Here is a 20,083-nt window from a genome sequence, read left to right as displayed (position 1 = left end):
ACGCAGATAGATGACAGAAAAGATTATAGTAAAACCTGCAAAGCGATGGGGACCCTCGACCACATAATTTCAGAATGCCGATCCCGGGGTTTTAGGGACTGCATTAAAAATTCTAAGGGGCAATTTGGATCACTGAAGGCCTGAAGTGCGATGAGGCGAAAGCCTTTATTGCGCGGTGGTCTGTAGCCCTTCACTACTTCACCCCTTCCTCTCTTTTTTTACTCCCACCTTCCACCCTTCCCTTAAAGCTTGGTTCAGTCCGCGGAGAAGTGTGACAGATACTACGTCTTTTCTTTCCTTTAAACCAATTTGAAACACTGCTGATTTCTGCTTTACTGCGTCTTTTTCTGTATGCTGTTTCGTGCAGTGTTCGAGGAAGCACCAAATGAATGACGCAGCACGAACGCCTGGATCGGACGCTAGGCGGGGTCAGCGGGATCAGCTTCGTTTATGCGTGAATCGACCATGACGGCATGACCCGGATGTGACGTCATGATGACATCAGTTTCGGTTATTAAGACATGACCGAATGCTACCTCATGATGGCGTCGTATCTTGTCATGACGTCCGGTCACGACCGATGACGTCACAGTCATCTCTGTCATTATCATGATGACTGTCACTATCTCCAACTACCGCTATCATTATCGGTCACTATCTACCACTAACAGCGGCGGCGGTCCCCATGGCAATGGCTTTGGCATGACGCTCGACAAGCAGAACAACGTTTCTCACGCGTCCGGAGTGCTGTCAGGATGTTTGACGTAGTGTGACAGGTTTTGCAGACGGACGGACAACCATGAGGCATTAGAGGCTTTTGCCGTAAATGGCTCATCCCTGCTGCGAAGAGAGGTCCCCGCTGACCAGCAACGAGTCATGCTGCCACCCCACGAGTCAGCCTCAACGAGACCAGCTACGAGTCAGCCGCCAGGAACCAATATATCTTCGCCAGCCTTTAGTCACGGAGGTCCCGTGGCCTCCGTTTCTCAGGCCTGAGTGTCAAGAGCGGGGAGTAGGGGCGTAGGGGACCCTACATCGGTGGAAAATGTTTTATTCAACCAATCAATCGGCTGCTGAAACCAATACCGAAACTGCGCGGTGAGAAAAAAAAATTAAATTGTAAGTGAAAACTAGAGCTCTTCAATATACTGTAATGAAAAACAAAATTCCAACAAAACTTGGTGTCTGTACTTTCAGTTTTTTCTTTGAACTATACGAAGCCTAGCAATACAGGCAACAATGGGAAGTTTTTTTATATATTTTTTTACCATGTGTACCATGGTAGACACCATACCATGGTTATGGTGGTTAAAACGCCGTGTTTATTTTATTTTTTTTATTTTTTTATTTTTTTTTTTTTTTTTTTTTTTTTTTGCTTTTGTAGTTGTTTTCTGTTTGCGTGTTTGTTTTGTAGTTGGGAGGCGCGGTGTCGCGCGTCACTTTAACCACTTCAACGATTCGTCGGTGTTGTGTTCGCAAGCTTTCGTAGTTTTTCGAGAATTTCAGCGTACGTTCGCCTTTTGACCGGTGCGTATGCATCAGTTACATCTTTTTCAGTCTATGCTGCGACTGCGTTGCAAGCGGCCGTTTAGTCTCGCAGTGTGATAGAATGTGATGCAGAGTTTGAAAGTTGTCGGCACGATCTCTTGAAAGGTTTGATGGAACTTTTTAGCGCTAATCTTGTTTTTTAATGTCGTACGCGCTTTGGTCAAGTGACAGGCCGTGTAACGAGGCGCGGGACGGAAGATTGGTTGAGTAGTTTCCTCGGGGTTGTCGCGCCTTCCCTAGCATAAGCTTGGGGCGCTACTCTGTGAGCCAGTTAACCGGCTGAGCATTGGAGATGCCCTGCGCCCTTTTTTGAAGTCATGCTGGTGTCGCGCTCTTGAAATAGCTTATTTTGCAAACTGTAACATAGGGTTGTTTCATTTTTCAGGTTGCTTAGGATTAAAGAGACTACATCATTTAGCCGAAGTTTGCAATCTTGGAATCGAAAGCGGCTTCCAGTTAAGCGTTCCTTAACCCAACTGCCTTCCCGGAACGAGTCTTTACGGAAACCGAGGCTGGTCAAGCGCTCCTGCTCCTTGTCCGCATTTACAGCATGGTGGCTCATTGACCAAATACCTTCCTGGGAAGCATTGTGGGAACCCAGGCTGGTTATATGACTGAATTTGAGCCGATTAAGATGCGTCTACTCTCTTACGGCAACCGAGATGGCTGCGCGGGCAGCTACTGAGTGGCGGCAGTCACAACAATGACTCCTTCCTGATGGCTTGGCTGTCTTGACAACATCAGTGCATCCGCGAGGTCCGGGCGTGCGACCGAATGCACCTACAACGACTTTCATTCGTTTCGCCTTCCTTGTTTGGACCGGCTCTCAATCTCCAAAGCCTGGTTTGCATCCCTGCACCCTCTTGTATCTGAGAGTGCGTTTCTCCAAGCTTTTGGTCCGCCACTGTGCCTGCATCACCTGAACGTCACAAACTTTATTATTAGTGAAGCCCTCGCCCCCTTGGGGGCTGAAGGGCTCAGAAAAAACTCACAAACTCTCCACTGCATACAATTTTTTAGAAACCTTTGGTCCTTGTAATGTTCCAGTTTCATGCTCCTCGCGCTGCTCACATGTGAGCGGCTCAAGGACCGGACCCTTTAGGACAGCGAATAGTTTTTCCGTGTTTGACATTTTGACAGAGGTCTTCAAGAGTGGAAGATTCAAAGGCTCTCCTGTTGAGTCTGGAAAGCTGGCATGCAGTGCATGCACTTTTTCCACATCGTTTTAAAGATCTGTTTGCTGCACTATCATCTTGTTCTTGAGCCTGCAATAATTGATGACACGATGGGATATACATAAGCCAAACTTTGGACTAGGCATTAATAGCTTAAAACACAGCCACACTGCTGTTTTGACAGCAAAGGAGCAGCACACATTACAATTTTTCTATGCAAACTGCAATTTGGAGCATCTGAACTTGCAGAAGTCACTTCTTGAAGCAGAAGTCATCAGCAAGCCGTGCTTTGGACTTGCTTTCAACACTACTCTGAGAAGCTTGTTGTTGCCCAAAGTCAACAGTATGCCACCAATCATACAGGACGGAAATCTGACCTTTGAACCACTCAGGGTCGAGTGCATTGGCCGTGATGAGTTTTCCCTTGTTCTGCATCATTCATCAGATCAGATATGTTCCCACCCTTGGCACAGGCCCATCGATGTGGTACCACATATAAGGTCGGGCACAATGGGTTTGGCTGCGGCATTCTGCAATCTGTGTATGCCTTCTCGGTGGCACTAAACCACTCCTTGTAGTGCCTCTACATGGATTGGATGAATGATGACACTCCTGATGATCGAAGTCCACCAGAAGATCTCATTGGTGTGGTCTATTCAGCATTCACTTGCAGACATTTCACGTGGGCATGCACAGGACTGAGTTCAATGAAAAAGAGACATTACTAGCCGAAGTTTTTGATTCCCTTCAGCAGCCTGAAAAAAAATTCCTCACTGTGTGGCCTAGTTGCCCTGTCCAAGAGCCAAGAGGAGCGTGACAGAGCTGTGCATTGTGGGTGTAGGCAGAATCTACATGATCCTTTGGGGGCTTCACAACACAGTCAATGAGAATGTGTTCCTATCAGTGGTTCGTGTGGAAAGAAGTAGTGCAGGCCATGGACGCCTGCTCAGCAGAGCAGTGTGTACAGTGCTGAGACTCGATGGAGAGCCAACCACATCTGACCAGCAACAGTGTAGCTGCGTTCGACAAGCTAAGTGGCACAGCATCTTTGCAAGAACACCTTGAGCTTCTGTTGGGGAAGTCCGAGCTGCAGTTGTCCCTCAACAAAAACAGAGCGAGGTGCTGCCTACAAGAGAACTACATTATACTTGCTGGTGTCATGTGCAGGCAGTTTACTGAGAGTCTGGCGGTGTCAGCACACAGCTGGATTGGGTTAGTGCTGACTGAAGAGCATGAGCAAGCTTCATCACTCACAAAGCTCGAACACCCTTTCAAAAAGCAAGTTTTGTTCCGTACATCATTGGACATAGAATATCGGTGAAGACCTACTGAAGTAAGGGAAAGATGTTGAGCATTGCTGCTGACCAAGTGAGTGAAGCAAAATGTGGCGCGCCAGATTAGTAGTAGAGAGTTCAATTTGAGGTAGAGCTGTGCACGGGCTCTGGCCGGCCTGAAAGCCTGTACCCGGCACGGCCCCGGGCCGTGCTCGGGCCGCTCGGAAGCCCTTTCGCCCAGGCTCGGGTCGGGCCCGGGCCAAAGTGTTTTTGTCTCGGGCGGGCCGGACCGGGCCAGACACCCGGATCACGAACACATGTAACATTTGTGAAAGAGCTAAATAGCCGTATAGTGCGATAAGCGTCTAGAATGCACTGCATTTTCCCGCGTCGTCCCCATGTGAGAGCTTCGGGAGTTCTTTGCCGGCGTCGAGTCGCCTTGCCTCCCCGCCTCCTCGCCGCGAGGAGCCCCTTGTGGGCTATAGTTTGCATCTCCGCTTTAGTAACACTGGCGCTGATGTTTACGTGTCCGTTTCAAATTTCGCGCCTTGCTGTCGCCAATCACACGTCTCTATAGGGGGGTTTTATTATGCCCTGCTTCCAGGCAGCACTAGCGTCGCGCAGTCTAGAGCGCCATTTTCATGGTCGTTCGCACGCCCGAACCTCCTGCTCGCAGTCTCAAGTTCGCCGTGGGATACAAACACCATCAGAAGTGTGCCCGCGACCACCTTCGTACGTGGAGCTTTCTGTGCTGTGCATGTTGGCAGTGCTTTGCGCCACGCCACCCAGCTTGACTGCCAAGTGCCAGCAATGGTGAGCTGTGCTGTGTTTGGGTCTAGTAATCAATAAAAAAAAAAAAAAGAGGCCCGGGGACGAGAACGCTGTCCAGGTAGGCTTTTTTTACATTCCCAAAGTTGTTACCAACCAATTTAAGAAAACTGAAGAACTCGCAACTAGACGGAGAGCGGATGGGTTTCGTCGTATCAATCGCAAAGGCTTGTACAGGCCAGAAAGAAAATGCCTGACTCCGGCAGCAGATTTTTGGTAGCTGTAGTGGACTAGCTTCACAAGCTTTACCGACACTGGTCCAACACATTAATAAAGCACTTCTGCTGGAGTATTTCAGCAGTAAAACAGAAAACTTTCCGCGCTCACAGCACGAATGGCACAGCAAAAATGCTTTTCCGTTCTGCGTGCACTATGTTACAAATGGATGCGACTATAAAGCGATCTTCGGTGAACCAGTACGCGGCGATTCCGTTATATCAGTCTGTAGCTCGTCACTTAAAAGTAGATCAGGGTAGCAATATTTATAGGCTAGCTACATGAACAGCCACGCTGCAAATCCCCCACCTTTCCAAGAACGACGCGTCGACTGTCAGCAAGCACCCTGACACATGGTTCTTGCACTCACCCACTCTTCAGAAAATTGTGTTTCCATAGATTCATAAGCTTTTAACTGATCTCGCGTCATAAAACTTGTTCCGGGCACAAGATACATCTTTTCTGTCGGTGAATTCAGCTCACGGCAGCAGTCCCATGTCCCGCATCACGTCGGAATCACCGTAGTCGTAAGGGTCGATGTCGCCGCACAGCCAAACCTTTCCAAAATACCGCAGCTTCTCTGCTCCACGTAGATCACGGGCATATCCACTGGTCCGCATATTTACGTCAACACGTGCAAAACAATTGCACCTCATATCACGGTCGCACTACCACGTGGCAACTACGGCGTCTGCTACGATGACCATGGCAAGCCGCCAGCGCCCCTTGCGGATGACGTCAAATGAAACCCCCCCTATTGTGACGCACTACTGCCTCGACATGGCCTCGTTTGAAGCGGGACATAGTTCAAAGCTTCTGCGATGAAAGAGTTTACTCTTGCTTCTCTTGCTGCGAAATTTTCACTTGAAAAGCACACGGTGAGCCAGGCGAGCTCATCGAGTACCTAGCCACAAAATCAACCCCTTTTTAGATTTGCTCACATTTGGAGAAGAAAACCAGCTGCTTATCGAAACACTTGTTTTCCTATCAAATAACATGTTAGTCATTGCTGTAGCACTGAAAGAAACCTCAGGGCTACTGGGTCCATTATCCAGAGCGCCGCAAATGTCTCAATTCAATGGATAACTTGTTGTTTTTGTGCAATAAGTTAATTCTACGCACGTGCTGTCCCCTATATATTCAGAGAATTTGTCATTTCAAACATGAGAACTCAACATTTTTATGATCTTGGATAAATTTATCATCCTGAAATTATTTTGTTCTCTTTCATCTCTTCAACTGCAATTCTAGCATGACGAGCCGGGCCGGATCCGGGCCTTAAATTTAAGCTCCGGGCCGGACTGAGTCCCTGTCTATGTCAGGCCGGGCCTGGCTCGGGCTTGGGCTCCAAATTTCGGCCCGTGCACACCTCTAATTGGAGGTCTGTTGTACTCATTTCTGTGTCCTCTTTTTCTGGTCTCGAAACTAGGAAAGTGCAGCCGAAATACCCAGACGGCAGTGCTGAAAGCAAGGACCCACTTCTCTGTACCTTCAACAAGTAAGCGTACCTTCCATCATTGTAGCCTGTTCACCAGATTAGCAAGGGCTAGTTTACTCCAGAGCCAGCACAAATATCTATGATTGCGTAGTTTTTCCATCGCTCAAAATAGCTAGCGAAAATTGTTTATGCGTTACTTCAGAAAATTTTTGAGCCCCGTCCTAGTTGAGTGGCTGAACGGTAGCATCCTTCCTAACAGAGTACTTTAGGGTGCCATGCTGAGTATCATCAGTGAGAAGGGCTAGTACTGGCTCTGCTAGCCAGCTGCCAAAATTTTCTACCTTTTCCGCAGTTCAGTATCCAGCATTTCTAGCATGGATGTCACAATTAGCTGGCTATTTAGTACATTTACAGTAGGTCACTGTAAAAGAAATTGAGGAAATGCTGGGACCAGGGAGTGCTTTGCCATTTGGTATAACATTATTAGAAAAGGTTTAGCGCAGACACAAGAACGGACTGAGGACTACGCATCACGAACGCTGGTCAGTTACAAGTTGGTGTTCATGGTCTACTTGAAATCAACACGGTAACCTGCAGGAATGTTTTTGTAAAGCTCCGCGGTTATGCGCTGTCACTGTCAACATTATATAACTGTAACAATCTCGCACTGAAACTTGGTATGCTGCTGTGTAATGTTGTATATTTCAACTCAATGCAGTGTCTTGATAGCTGTGATATCCAGTTGGTGGACCCAGGGAAGTGCGATCAAAGCCCCATCTCCTGAAGCCACATTTTAATGGAGGTGGGTGGCAAAAATGCCTGTGAGGTCAATGCTTGGGAAAGAGCCCTGCATGGTTTAAACTGGTCTGGAACCTTTCACTGTCATTTTTTCACTGCCCCTGTTCACTTTTGGGATGTTAAATGCCACATACCTACCATTTATGTCTTTTACATACTGCCAGATATTATCTGTAGCAGTAGTGTGATGGTGTGGTCAGTCAGCACAATTATTCACATGGTAGCATATTCTGCACGACTTTGAATGTGAATGTGGTGTCTTCATTGTAGTGTAAATGCCATCTTTGCTTCCTGTGGCTCATCCTGTCTTATAACAGTGTGAAAAGGAAGGCATGAACAATTAAGTTTTTCTTTCAGCAGAAAAACTTGCTGTCTCTACTTTCAAGGAAAATTTTAACGTCACAGTGTCTAATTTTACTCGGGCTTTCTGTTACGATTACAGCAATTACAAGCACAGTGGAGACTTAACATACCTATTTTGTTGTGCAAATTGCTTCTCATTTATTTAGTATGCTTTGTAATAGCACATGCATAGATATCAGTGCATTATTGATTAAATGCTAGTTAGGAAGATTTTAATTGCTCAGCACAGACTGTAGTCAGCATTGTGCAAAGTGGTGTGCAGTTTATAAGTATGCATGATTGTAGCTGTGGGAGGCATACTTGCTTCCAAAACCTGTCAAGCCACAATTCGCTATCAGAATTCTTTTAAAAATCGAGGAACTGTTAGTACACATCACCCATTGTGCTGAAGCTGCACTGTCACAATTCACTATCTTCCCAATAATTTGAAGACAACTGGGGACTGTGTCATGGGATCAAAAAAATATCATACTATTGGCTTTACAAAAGCTATGTTGGCTTTCTGTGCACATTGAATTTTCTTCAGGTTAACAATTAGTGCTGAATGATTTGTTATTTTTAGAACCGTCGTCTTTCAGGACACTGACATGGGTTTTTTATGGCCATGATAAGCTAGAGTGGTTAGAAAAGAAGAAAAGCTGTTTTTTATGCTTTTTCTGTTTGGTATCCTTAGAAGATCTGGTCCTTCTATTGAATAATTGAAATAACGTTTTTTTTATTTTGAACTGTGCTAACATTACAGCTGGTTACTATATTCATTTACATGAAATGGTGATTTTTTGTTTTCTATTTTATTGCAACGTGCTTCTATGTGCATGCAGATAATTGATATTTATTACACCATCACAATGTGTATATGGATCTATGGATACTGTTTCATTGCATATCGAATTGGTACACACAAGAACACAAGCAACAGTCTTTGTCTGTGTAGCTTTTCATGCTAGTGATCCTTAGACTGACAATGCAAGCTGCTTGCTGTTGTGCCCATCCACTGCCTGCAAATAAAAATGCAAGATTAGCTATTTAATGTCTTTAGTTGGCCCTACCAGATGTTCAAAAAATTTTGCTTTCTTAACGTTTGGCACAACTTTAGCGCAGTTGTCATTTTTATACAAAACATGCGGCTTTGTCCTGCTATGTAGAAGCTTGTTCATTGGTATTGCTTTAATCTTCATTCAATGCATTTGGTTTTTGCAAGCTATAATCTGCAAAAACATGCGTCACCAAAACAAAAGCATGCAATATAAATCATTGTGGACATAAATGCAGATTGCTGGCATATTTTTAGGGGTGTGCAAATACTTAAAATTTCGATGTGCATCAAATGTTTATGATTCAATTCATATCTCTATTAGAAAAATTGATATTCGGAATTTTAGAATGTTCAAAAATTTTTGAATACACCGAGAATTTTCAAATTCACTGCCGTATCACCATACTGTACACTTCATTGCAATGTTTGACCACACGGACTGGGCAATGAAGCATCCTCAAAACACGATGGAGCTGTTTTGTGAACAGGCACCTTACCCTGCTGTGAAGAGGGCCTTCCCGACAGTGTGTGTAAAGCACTTTACGAAACCAGAAAAAAACGTCGTTCTCACTTCGGTTTCATCTCGTATCTATCTGAACACCTGTACATCTATCGTACAGGTGTTCATCTGGTAAAGTTAATCTGATGGATGCAAATGATTTTCAACAGTTTCTTCAGATTCAATCAACGATTTGAGGTTTCGGTTAAGTCGGGCATCTTTTTCTGGTCCTTTGAAGGCCAAATTAAGGAGAGTTTACTGTATTCAGCAGCAGTATGACAGTTACACGCAGGTCCTTCCTGTGCAAAAAATGGTAAATAGAATCATGTATAAAGTTTATACTGGATTTTTCAGTAGGGTGTGCACTTCTGTGCAATTCTAGTTTAATTTTATTTGCAAATAACATGCGAATTCTGACATAAACGAGACAAACAGTGTTTGCTATTTTTTATTTTTACTTGTTTTTTGTACTCGTCGGATGTTCTATTTGTATTCCAAAGTTTCAATATTCACGTGCCCCCCCCCCCCCCCCCCCCCCTTTTTCTTTCTCTTTTTTTTTTTTTTTGGTAGCTACAGCCCTTTCTTCTTGGGTTAAACTCAATTTCTGCACTATTTTCCAGTGTACATAACTGGGAATAGTGCAGAAATAAGCAGGTTCTCTGTATTTATTCCGGAGCAGTGTTCTCATTTACCTCCAGATTATAAATATCTTTCAAGGCCTGTTATTCATGATGCTGTTTAATTTGAGGTTATACTCAAGAAGTACATGTTACAAGCGAGGAGCCAAAACTCTGGTACAGAGACATCATATTGGCTGCACTGTATTAAGCACCACCCAATAAGCCATTAACTTCCTTCTCCAAAGCTCCTCTGCATTTAAAATGAATGTCCGTGGGCAAAAGGCTGCCAAAGTGTTGCACAGAAGATCATAATGCATGCAACGAAACCATTGTGCAGTCATGGCTAGTTAATAGTGACACCTGGTTTCCAATTAAGCCTCTCTGTAAAGCAAGTATTATGTCACTACAGATTGTGAAGAAAAATATTTTTCTTAAGAATGCTTCAAGGTATGCTTCAGTGCATGTAGTCAGCATGAAGTGTAAGTCAGACATGTTCTAGGGAACTCCAGCTCATTGTATTAATGGCCATTGCATTTAAAATGATCTGGTACACTCAGAGTATCTTAATGGTTCTTCAGATGCATGATGGTGTATCTTTTACGATTATTTTCTATGTCCCATGAGCCACTAGCGTGTATCTGTAGTCAGTTGGCTCTCAAGATAACAAACACTGCAGAGAGCCTTTTCTTAGCAGCTATTTACACAATACGACTAATGGTGATGTGTATCGACCAGCCACCTTGGCATTGTAAAGCATGAAACCATAAAAAAAAAATGTCTATAACTCAGGAATTTGCGCTTTCTCATTGCCTTTCTATGGTGTCCTGCACTCAAATTATAGATGAAGAAAATATTTGGTTGGGGCAGTCAAGATTGGTAGCCACCGCTACCATATTATTGTAGCCTGGAGGAGGTAGGGGCGGGGTGTGCATTATGAATGGCACTCACAAATGGAAGGGTTCTTAATCCCTTCCCACACTCTGTCACCCTCATCCCTCAACCCTCATCAGGAGTAGCATGCTAGGCTTACCACCAGGCAGACATCTCCTGTTGCCATTAAAATATATATCTCTCTCTCTCTCTTAATCCCTTAATTGCGACAAGAAGAGGGGTGCAGGAAATGGACATTGCCATTATTACCACAATAGACGTTTCCTGCACTGCACCTAATTTCTGCCCCCAAAACAGGTTTGGCCGCTATGGTGAAGGGGTTTTTGCTCTGCAGAGAAGCTGACTTCTAGGTTTCTGCAACCCACCTATACATAATATTCATCATTACGAGCAAGCATTTGTCTCAGTCGAAACCTCAGTAGTCATGCAGGCATTGCGAAACCAGGGTTAGATGAGTCATATGTGAAAAGACCAGAAGATATCTATAGCGGCTACACAGCAACCATAGTTCTCCATAAAGAAAGGTATTAAGCAAGAAGACACGATCACCTGAGTACTGTTCACCGCTTGCTTAGAGAAAGTGTTCAGAGACATGGAATGGGAGCAGTTTGGTATAAGGGTGGATGGAGAATACCTCAGTAATCTGTGATTTGCTGATGACATTGCCTTGCTAAGTAACTCTGGGGACAAATCGCTTAGAATGATTAGTGATGTAGACTGGAAAAACAGAAGGATAGGCCTAAAGATTAATATGCAGAAGACAGACTGAGGTGATATTCAACAGCCTCGGAAAGGAACAGCACTTTAAAATAGGTAGCGAAGCACTAGAAGTCTACTATGTCTACTATGTGGAACATGTCTACTTGGGACAGATAGTAACTGTAGATCCGGACCACGAAAGGGAAATAAGTAAAAGAATAAGATTTGGATGGATCGCATTTGGCAAGTACTCGCAGGTCATGACTAGCAGCTCAACTCTTTCGTTACCGTGAGAAAATGGCTGTTTTCCATAGGTCTCGGAATACATTTTTTGCTAGTACAAATAATATTTCATATTTCAGCACACGTTGCAGTATACAAAATTGCACATTATGGAATGCTCTTTCCAAAACCATAAGTTACAGAGCAAAATTTTTATTAGGGAACACAAAAACTTAAAAAATTGCCATTTTTGTGGCAAGTTAATAAAAATAAGATAGAAAAGGCACAGTATCATAGATGCATTGTTAATAAAGAAAATTTATAATGTACATTTTGATGATCAATGACCCAGGAACACTGTAAAAAAAAAAAAAAAAAAAAAAAAATTATCTGTACAGTGCCGTTCTTTAACTACTTAAAAAACTACAGCTGGAAACAGCCTCACTTCTTGTGCCATGCAGTGAAACAGTTCCTGGTTTTTCGTGAGGCACCAAATCAAAACTGCTGCAAACTGGCTGTAAAGGCCAGGTATACATGTTGGACACGTGAGGGATCTTCAGGAATGCGTTTTCATGGAATAAAACCACCCGGAGTCAGAGTCAAAGCTCACTAGTGAATAGCTGACATCATTTTCAGGTAGTTATTACCACTCAAAACCGTCGGATAATAGAGCCAACTATATGGTTCGATATTTGACTTGCTGGAAGACTTTTGATCACATGAACTTGATGTCAATGCTGCATTTTTTTTTTCCTGTGCAGCCGTTATGCCCCCTTTCGCAACAACACATGCACACTAGTTCTTAAAATGTCCATAAAAAATCAGAACGTTGCCAGAGCAGGAAAATTTAAACTGGTTCTACAAGTGCAGTGCTTAGACTAACCACTGGGTGGTGCTAAGTACACGAGAAACAATTCAGTGTTGAAATCAACTACTTAAAGCATTAATCACCGGTTATCTATTTATATGGGCGTGGTAATGAAAGGGTTAACAATAACGCTCAAGAGGAAAGATATAACAGTTGCATCTTGCCGGTACTCACCTATGGTGCTGAAACATGGAAGCTAATGAAAAGGGTTCAACTTAAGGACAACATAGAGAGCTATGGCATGGGAAGGGGTAGGGGTAACTTTAAGAGGTAGGAAGCATGCAGAGTGAGTCAGGGAATATACTCGAGTTAATAACATTGCAGTGGAAATCAAGAGAAAGAAATGGACATGGGCAGGACATGTAGTGTGAAAAGAGGATAACCGTTTGTCGCGAAGGGTAACAAATTGGATTCTAATGGAAGAAAAGCGTAGCAGGGGGTGGCAAAGAGTCAGATGGGTGGATGAGGTTAACGAATTTGCAAGGTCAAGTGGATGCAGCTAGCACAGAACTGGGTTAATTGATATAATATGGGAGAGGCTTTTGCCCTGCAGTTGGTATAATCCACCTGGTGGTAATGATGGTCGTGATGATTAACAGGGGTCATATTAATAGGGTGCGACAGCAAAAAAATGAAAAAAATAATGGTTTGCCAAACCTTTCTTCAGTTAATGTTTATAAAAATTATTAACAAAAGATGGTAATATCTTATGTCCTGTACAAAAATTAATGTTTGTACAGTAAACTTCTTAATTCAACCTTCAAGGGACCAAGAAAAATGTTTGAATTAACCGAAAATTTGAATTATTAAATGGGCCTGAAAAAACTAGAAAACTGTTTGCATCTCAGTAATTTTATGTAATGAACACCTGTATAATGTTTATCGAGGTGCAACCGAACTGAGAACGACAGTATTTTTCCAGTTTTTTCAAGAGGTTTACATTGCACACACTGTCGGGAACGTTAGAAGAAGTGCTCCAAAATCTTAAGGTTTTCGCTACCCTTTTCACAGTATGATGCAGTAGCAGTGTTACTTCCACAAAACAGCCCCGTCGCATTTTGACAATGTTTAACCTCACTGTCCACGCGGTGAAGTATGCAGTTTCAGTTATGTCAGTGTACCAGACGCAGCATGTCGATGCGTGCAAGGGATGTATGCGTAGGCACCTGAACACCGTTACGCCATTTCAAAATAAAGATAAAAGAACAGTGACGTGCAAAGCAGCGTCCGAAGCACTGCAGCTGGCCAACGCGTGCATCTGATCGCATCTGTAAAGTTTAAGCGAAACCGAAACAATGTGGCTGATCTATGTTTCAGTAATGGAAAATCTCTGATCACCATTCTGCCCGCCATAGTGTGCACAAATTCGTGGGCATCTTTTTTCTATGCAAATGAGGCTCGGGGAGGTCTTTCGGTATTGCTGTCTGTGAATGTCGTACCTCGATGCGATCCCGCGTTCGAATTTGCGTGCGTCCAGCGACCAGAACCGTACCCCTAGTTTGAATTATCCGAGTTTCCGAATTAACAGGGGTCAAATTAATGAGAGAGAGTTTACTGTCGTATTTTACTTTCGCTATAAAAGTGACCAGAAAAAGAAACCAAATTCTGTGATACATGTTCAGTTTTGAGTGTTTTCTCACATGTAGTAGGAATAAATCTATCCTGTAAAACTTAATTCAGCTTGTTTGCCTGCTGAAGAAGTTGTGCCTGTTTACTGTCATTTCTTTTTTTCTTTCTTAGGATCGTGCAAGGACTAAACAAGGCCTTTCAGCTCAGAGTGCTTGACCCTCATAAATAGGAAAAATATGAGGTAAGCTAGCGGTGTGTCGGCTCATGTATCTTGCGTGTTTTGCATTTTATAGCGGCATCCCTACTTGGTTGTTGAGTTTTGCTCTGCAACATGCGATGAAAGGCAAGCTTTCATGTTTATACCATGCTTTTAATTCGAGAATTGTGTGTTTTTGCACCTTTGTGTTGTTCATGTTAGAGCTCATTTCGCTTGGGTTTATTGCAGACTTGCTTGCAGGAATTTATGCACATACTTTTAAAACGAATATTGAATGTAACGAACAGATTTTTGTGCTAAATATGACTTTGTTATAATGAGGTTCGACTATATACCACTTTACTATGCATGTGTACCGTATATACTCTCATAATGCTCGCACTTTTTTTCGCAGAAAATTGATGCTAAGTTGCGGGGGTGCGATAATTATGCGGAGAAAATTTTCGAGCAAATGTTTTGGAGTGCTAAAAGCAAATTTAAATAGGTGCGAATCGGGATTCTTAGGTCATATTGTAGATATAACCAAAACATTACTTTTAAGCAGAACTTAACCCTTGTTATAAAAGTACAGAATCACCAAAAGCACAAATTGCTAAAGCACTTTATTTACCGCATGCAGCCTTATCATCACTCCCTGCATTTCTTGGTATAATGCTCACAGCAGACCATACAGTTCTACTCTTGATCAGAGACTTGATCCGATTCCATATTGACACTGCAATCGCTGTCTCCAGTAGCGCACTACGCTGAACTCGTTGACGCCGAAGTGCCTGCTGGCAGCGCGGTTGCTATGCTGTAGCCCGTATTCGAAAGCTTTCAGCTTAAAAGCAGCTGTATAACTTGCGGACCACCCCACTGCGATGCGGCACCAAGAACACGATAGACGATGGAACAAATGCAAGTAACACTGACGGAACGAAGGAACAATGACAACGAGACTCGGACACCTCGCAAAATGGCGACGACTACAAACATTATGGAGGTAAAAAAAAAAGCATAACCGATGATAATGATATACCCGAGCACGCTATCATCGCCTGGTAGCACGTGCATACGAGGCCAGCTAGGTTCAGTAGCGCTCCAAAGATTGCGCTTGTTACTACTAGCATATAAAGTCCCTTGATAATTTGAAAGTAGCGACACTCTCCTCCGCGCCGCGCTTTCCTCCTCGATTCTCCTCGCGCAGCGGCGGCGAGTGCTGCGCACGACACGCTTTTTCTCCTTGGCGCCCACCGGCCGGCCGCAGCAGTGAGTGAAGCGCGAGCTTTTGGGCCAGGTCTGCGCTCCAGGAGTGCACAAAATTTTTGAAAAATTGTGAGAAAAGCATTGAGAATGCCGAAAGTAATGTTCATGAATTGATTGGTTTCTTCTTAGAACTGTTTGAATGGGGAATACTGATAAACAAAGCTTTCAGGCGAGTTCTGTGATGCAGACACTTTTTAAGTCACATGATAAGGCGTTTTACTTTGTGCATCTAATCTAGTACTGCCTCTGACTTTGTGTTTGTTTTTTTAGAGCGTGAAATCTGTCACCGCAGTAAAACTTCGGGAAACGATCCAGGCTGGTGCTTTGAACTTCAAGATCAGAGAAGGTCAAAGCAGGACTTAGTCTATTTCGCTACTGTCAAGCTATCTGTCTAAGCATAGTATATGTCACGTGATCAACCATGAGATTGGATTATTGGTTAATTGTACATGTATTTTGATCAATTATTGGGCCAAATTAATTTATATTTAGTAAATTGCAATTAAAATCTAAATTTTAGCTGCAACATCGAACCGTATACCGTTGGAAAGCTTAGGCCAAGTGTAATGGCACTGTGCTAGTTAGCGATCCGGAATAATCTGCGTTAATTAGTTAATTTTGTATAAAACCAAACTTTGAGCTGTTCCTTGCCGCTTCGAGGCAAGGAACAGGTTAGCCACGGCTGTCTTGATATGATGCTGATGGAGGAATTAAATAATTTTATGAGTACGCGGCCACTCACTGACTTCGCGTGTGGTTAAAAGACAGCAGGGTACACTGGGAGAAGTGGTGGGCCCTATTGCCGACACACTGAAGTTCTGGAGCAAGCATGCTGTGGCCTCATGCGCTATGTAAAAGAGCGTAATTTCATTGAACGCAACAATCAAATAAAAAAAACAGGGGGCACATAAGTCTTCAACGTGCAGAAATGAGAAAGCATATAACTGCCAATTCATTAACTATCGCTATCCTATCTATCACTATATCTACTAATGCCGTCAAGTGACCTATCATAACTGTCACTATTCGCAACGAACACTATCACCTCACGATCCGGGCCTATTACTATCATTTACTATTAATATCCGTAACAGTCACCATCATTAGCTATCACTATTCATAACCATCACTATTTAATCTGATACCGTCCCATGACCCATTGATATACTTCAATTTTCATTGACTTGCGTTGTCAGTCATATCTCTATTACCTCATAATATCTGACGAGACAACTATACATTGACTTTTAATTCTTATACTTTCTTATTTTCTCATAAATGGAGGTGGGAAAAGAGCAAGCCGCAGAAATAACTGACTACTATCAGCACGAGGTTCATGCCTCTGTTGAGGAGGCTTCTTTGCTTCAGGACAGATCGGTGAGAGAAAATTGATGGAACTGCGTTCGGCCTCAGTTTTTTTTTTTTCGAGTTCGTGTAATATTGGCGGCTCAAACCGATCTTCAGTGAAATGTAGCTAGAACATAGAGCGATGAGTATATCACTCAGGCTAGGTGAAAAAAAAATCTTGCATACAATTGAAATGAGTAATATGTTACAGTGCAAAGAATTGTTGCTCGCAAAATGTTCCCCTATTTTTACATCATAACTATAATCATTATTGATTGTTTAAGTTTCGTAAATACAGACAATTGATGCAATGATTCCGGCTGATTTGGCATTGATGGGAAAACGTTTCTCGCAGTAAATTAATACGTGGAATCGCGGTTTTAGAGCTCCAGCTTTCAAAGCGAAGGTAACCTGCCAACGCCTAGCAGTCATGGTCAAAGTGAAGCGTGTGTGATCATGTGAACACCCCCTGCACATTGGCCGTATCCCTGATAAAACGAACGCATACTTTTTTTTTAATCCACGCATGCGTCGAAGCATGGCAAGACACATTCAAGAATTGAAAAAAAAAAAAAAATGCCGTACGACCTAACTAGTGCAGATTACCCGCAGTACCTCGGGTTTACTTGCCAAAGAGTTTTTCAGGGCCAGCATTCATTGCTCCTGAGTAACCGACGCACACTACAAGTACAAGCTGGAAAGACTAGCTCCTCTACAAGCCCCAGTTTTGATTTTTAGTGAAGGAGGCCAGGGATCCTAGCATAATCGCGACAAATGCAATCGAGAAACTGTACTTTTCCAGTTATTACTGACAGCAAAAAGCAGATTGTAGTGCCGTATTTCTGACTACAGAAGTCGACAGCGTGTGAAATGATGGAGCCTTGGAGCCTCGCAGAATATTCAGCATGCTGCAGAGGACAACCTTATTTTTATACAATGAACATGTTGCCGCTGCAAAAATATTGAGGAGCAAGCAGGAATAGAAAACGCAGCGTCAGGTGACGCATTATTACGGGGAGTGAGAAAGGTGCATTACGTCGCAAACAACCCTGTTCTTTCTAGGAATAAACTTCTTTCGACTAATCTTGTGAATCCATTGACTCTTGCGCAAGCCGTCACGCTTGCCTTGAGGTATCATGAATATCGCATAACCATATTCAGGCCGCTTGCTGCAGTTGTACGCGCAACAGCATGGCATATAGCTTGCACGCTGCAATAAAAGCACAGGCACAGCGCGCAATATTCGCTCGCCGCGAATAGGAGAAAAATGGCGCGAAGGAAAAAGAAAACACAAGGAAAACGCCGGACGCGCGTTTGTTTCCAAGGGAAACGGCAGGGAGACCAATCGTCGCTCAGGAAATCGGGCTGAGAGCCGGCCTTCAGCGAAGGGGCGCGCAAGGGGCGAGGAGGAGGCGAGGAGGTAGCGCGGCGGCGGCAAAGTTCAATCGTTGGCGTAACTTTCAAAGTATCAAGGGGTTTTACTAGCAGACTACTCTCGTGGTGGTAATATTGATGGTGCGGTGATTATGCGAGGGGAAAAAATTCGATTTTTGACGCCCGTTGTTGGGTGTGCGAGCATTATATGAGTAAATACGGTACTTTTCGATCTTTTTGCTTTTCTTGATTTTTATCATTATATTAGGGGATATCTTGGAAAGGCAATGAATTCTTTGATACTTTACAGGCTTTTAGTAAGCAAGTCATGCCAGAAACAAGTGGCATGAAGCATAATTTTCATTTCTTGTTAGAGTCTTAGGGTAAAGGTAATCCAAAGGGGTTATTTTAACTTCAATCCAAATGCAGAAAATTAAGGCTGTTTTCTGCTACCTCTGTGTGAACCGTTGGAAGGAGACAGTTGCTGACAATTTTAACAAAGCTAATTGCTTTAACATCTATTTCAATCCTATGTCTCTGGTGCCCATGAACACAAGTTCATGGAACCGTAACTTACCCGCAGTGTCTGACATCTTCATAGCTTATGAAGGATTGTTTAAAGTACTGCTTGAATTAAAGCTGTATGTTGCCTCTGGCCCAGATTTCATTCCACACTTAGTTTTTAGGACACATTTTAAGCATAGCTGGGTTCCTTAAAGTTATTGTGATATTTAACAAGTCTTTAAGAGCAAATAGGCTTCCCTTAGTTAGAAACAAGTTTTTGTTGTGTTTCCTCACAAAATTGGTTGTTGTTATTGTTGCCTTATTTCCACTTGTACACTCATTTCCCTAACCTTCTGAGCTGGATATTGTTGCAGTTTTTTATTTATTGCTGTATATCTGTTCTGTTGAAGATTTACAATTCATTCACGATTTTTGATGCGTTTTCGACCAGGATTTTCTCATGTGATTCAACTTCTGAAAATGCCTTGTGATATGTAGTATTTTCTTCATTCAATTTTGCCATGCAATACGGAAAGGTGCCAGGCCAGTAATAGAGAAGTGAGCTATCATGTCGCATGTGCACGGGATCAGCCATGCTTTGAAGAAAATAGTAGGGCGGGCTGGAGTACATCTTATGTTATCCACGCCCAGGAAGCTGAGTGTGCTATGCAGGATGGTGAGTGATGAAGTCTCTAAACCACCAGCGCGGTACAAAAAAATGGCATAACAAATTTACCACTTGTGACACGTAAGTAATTTACAAAATTCCAATGTTTTGCGGAGCATTTTATGTGAGTCAAGCAGCTTGAACGCTGTATCAGTGATCGCCTAAGAGAACATGCCACAGCTGTCAACACGAATACGGCAGCACACTGGCAAAACACGTATCTGCCTGCAAGTGCATTCCACACTTTGGTCAATGCCAGATTTTAATACCAACACAAGCATGAGCTTTATGAAGCTTATATCATAGAAAAGAAAGGCACGACATCCGTAAGCACACTATCAGTGGCACTCACAAGTAAAGAAATTGCATATCTTGGAAATCCATGACGGCAAGATGTGACAACAGGAACTTTTCCTTGCTTTTTCTTTGTTCTTGTTTTTGGTTTCTTTTTCCTTTTGTAGTTTCTTTTTTCTGCTGGTTTCATCGCGTGTGATGTAATAGAACCTTCATTAGTTAGTCATCACTGTGTGCATGGACGCGCATGCTTCTTCTGTTCTCAGTCCAGTTTGTAGAGCACTGTTTTCGTTTGTCATGCAAGTTTACCAAGTTCTGTTATGTTCAATATCTAGTTTTTGATGATGTGTAGTATTTGTCAAAAATACACGCCCCAAGACATTTGCTTTTG

General features: G+C 43.1%; 1 protein-coding gene across 1 annotated transcript in view; it reads left to right on the top strand.

Annotated features, from left to right (window-relative positions):
• The first annotated feature begins 1,530 nt into the window (after positions 1-1,530).
• Positions 1,531-20,083, top strand: part of LOC146203463 (uncharacterized) — an 83,314-nt gene continuing 64,761 nt past the window's right edge. Inside the window, exons 1-5 of the mRNA XM_084588782.1 lie at positions 1,531-1,653; positions 4,674-4,810; positions 6,471-6,539; positions 7,198-7,281; positions 14,216-14,285. The gene's annotated coding sequence lies outside the window, so the exon portion shown is untranslated. The remainder of the gene's footprint in view (positions 1,654-4,673; positions 4,811-6,470; positions 6,540-7,197; positions 7,282-14,215; positions 14,286-20,083) is intronic.

The sequence above is a fragment of the Amblyomma maculatum genome, chromosome 1, assembly GCF_055883805.1.
Source record: "Amblyomma maculatum isolate TAMU_Amacu chromosome 1, ASM5588380v1, whole genome shotgun sequence".
NCBI lineage: Eukaryota > Metazoa > Arthropoda > Arachnida > Ixodida > Ixodidae > Amblyomma > Amblyomma maculatum.
The sequence above is the reverse complement of the archived record's forward strand: the minus strand, read 5'-3'. Positions and strand labels throughout refer to the sequence as shown.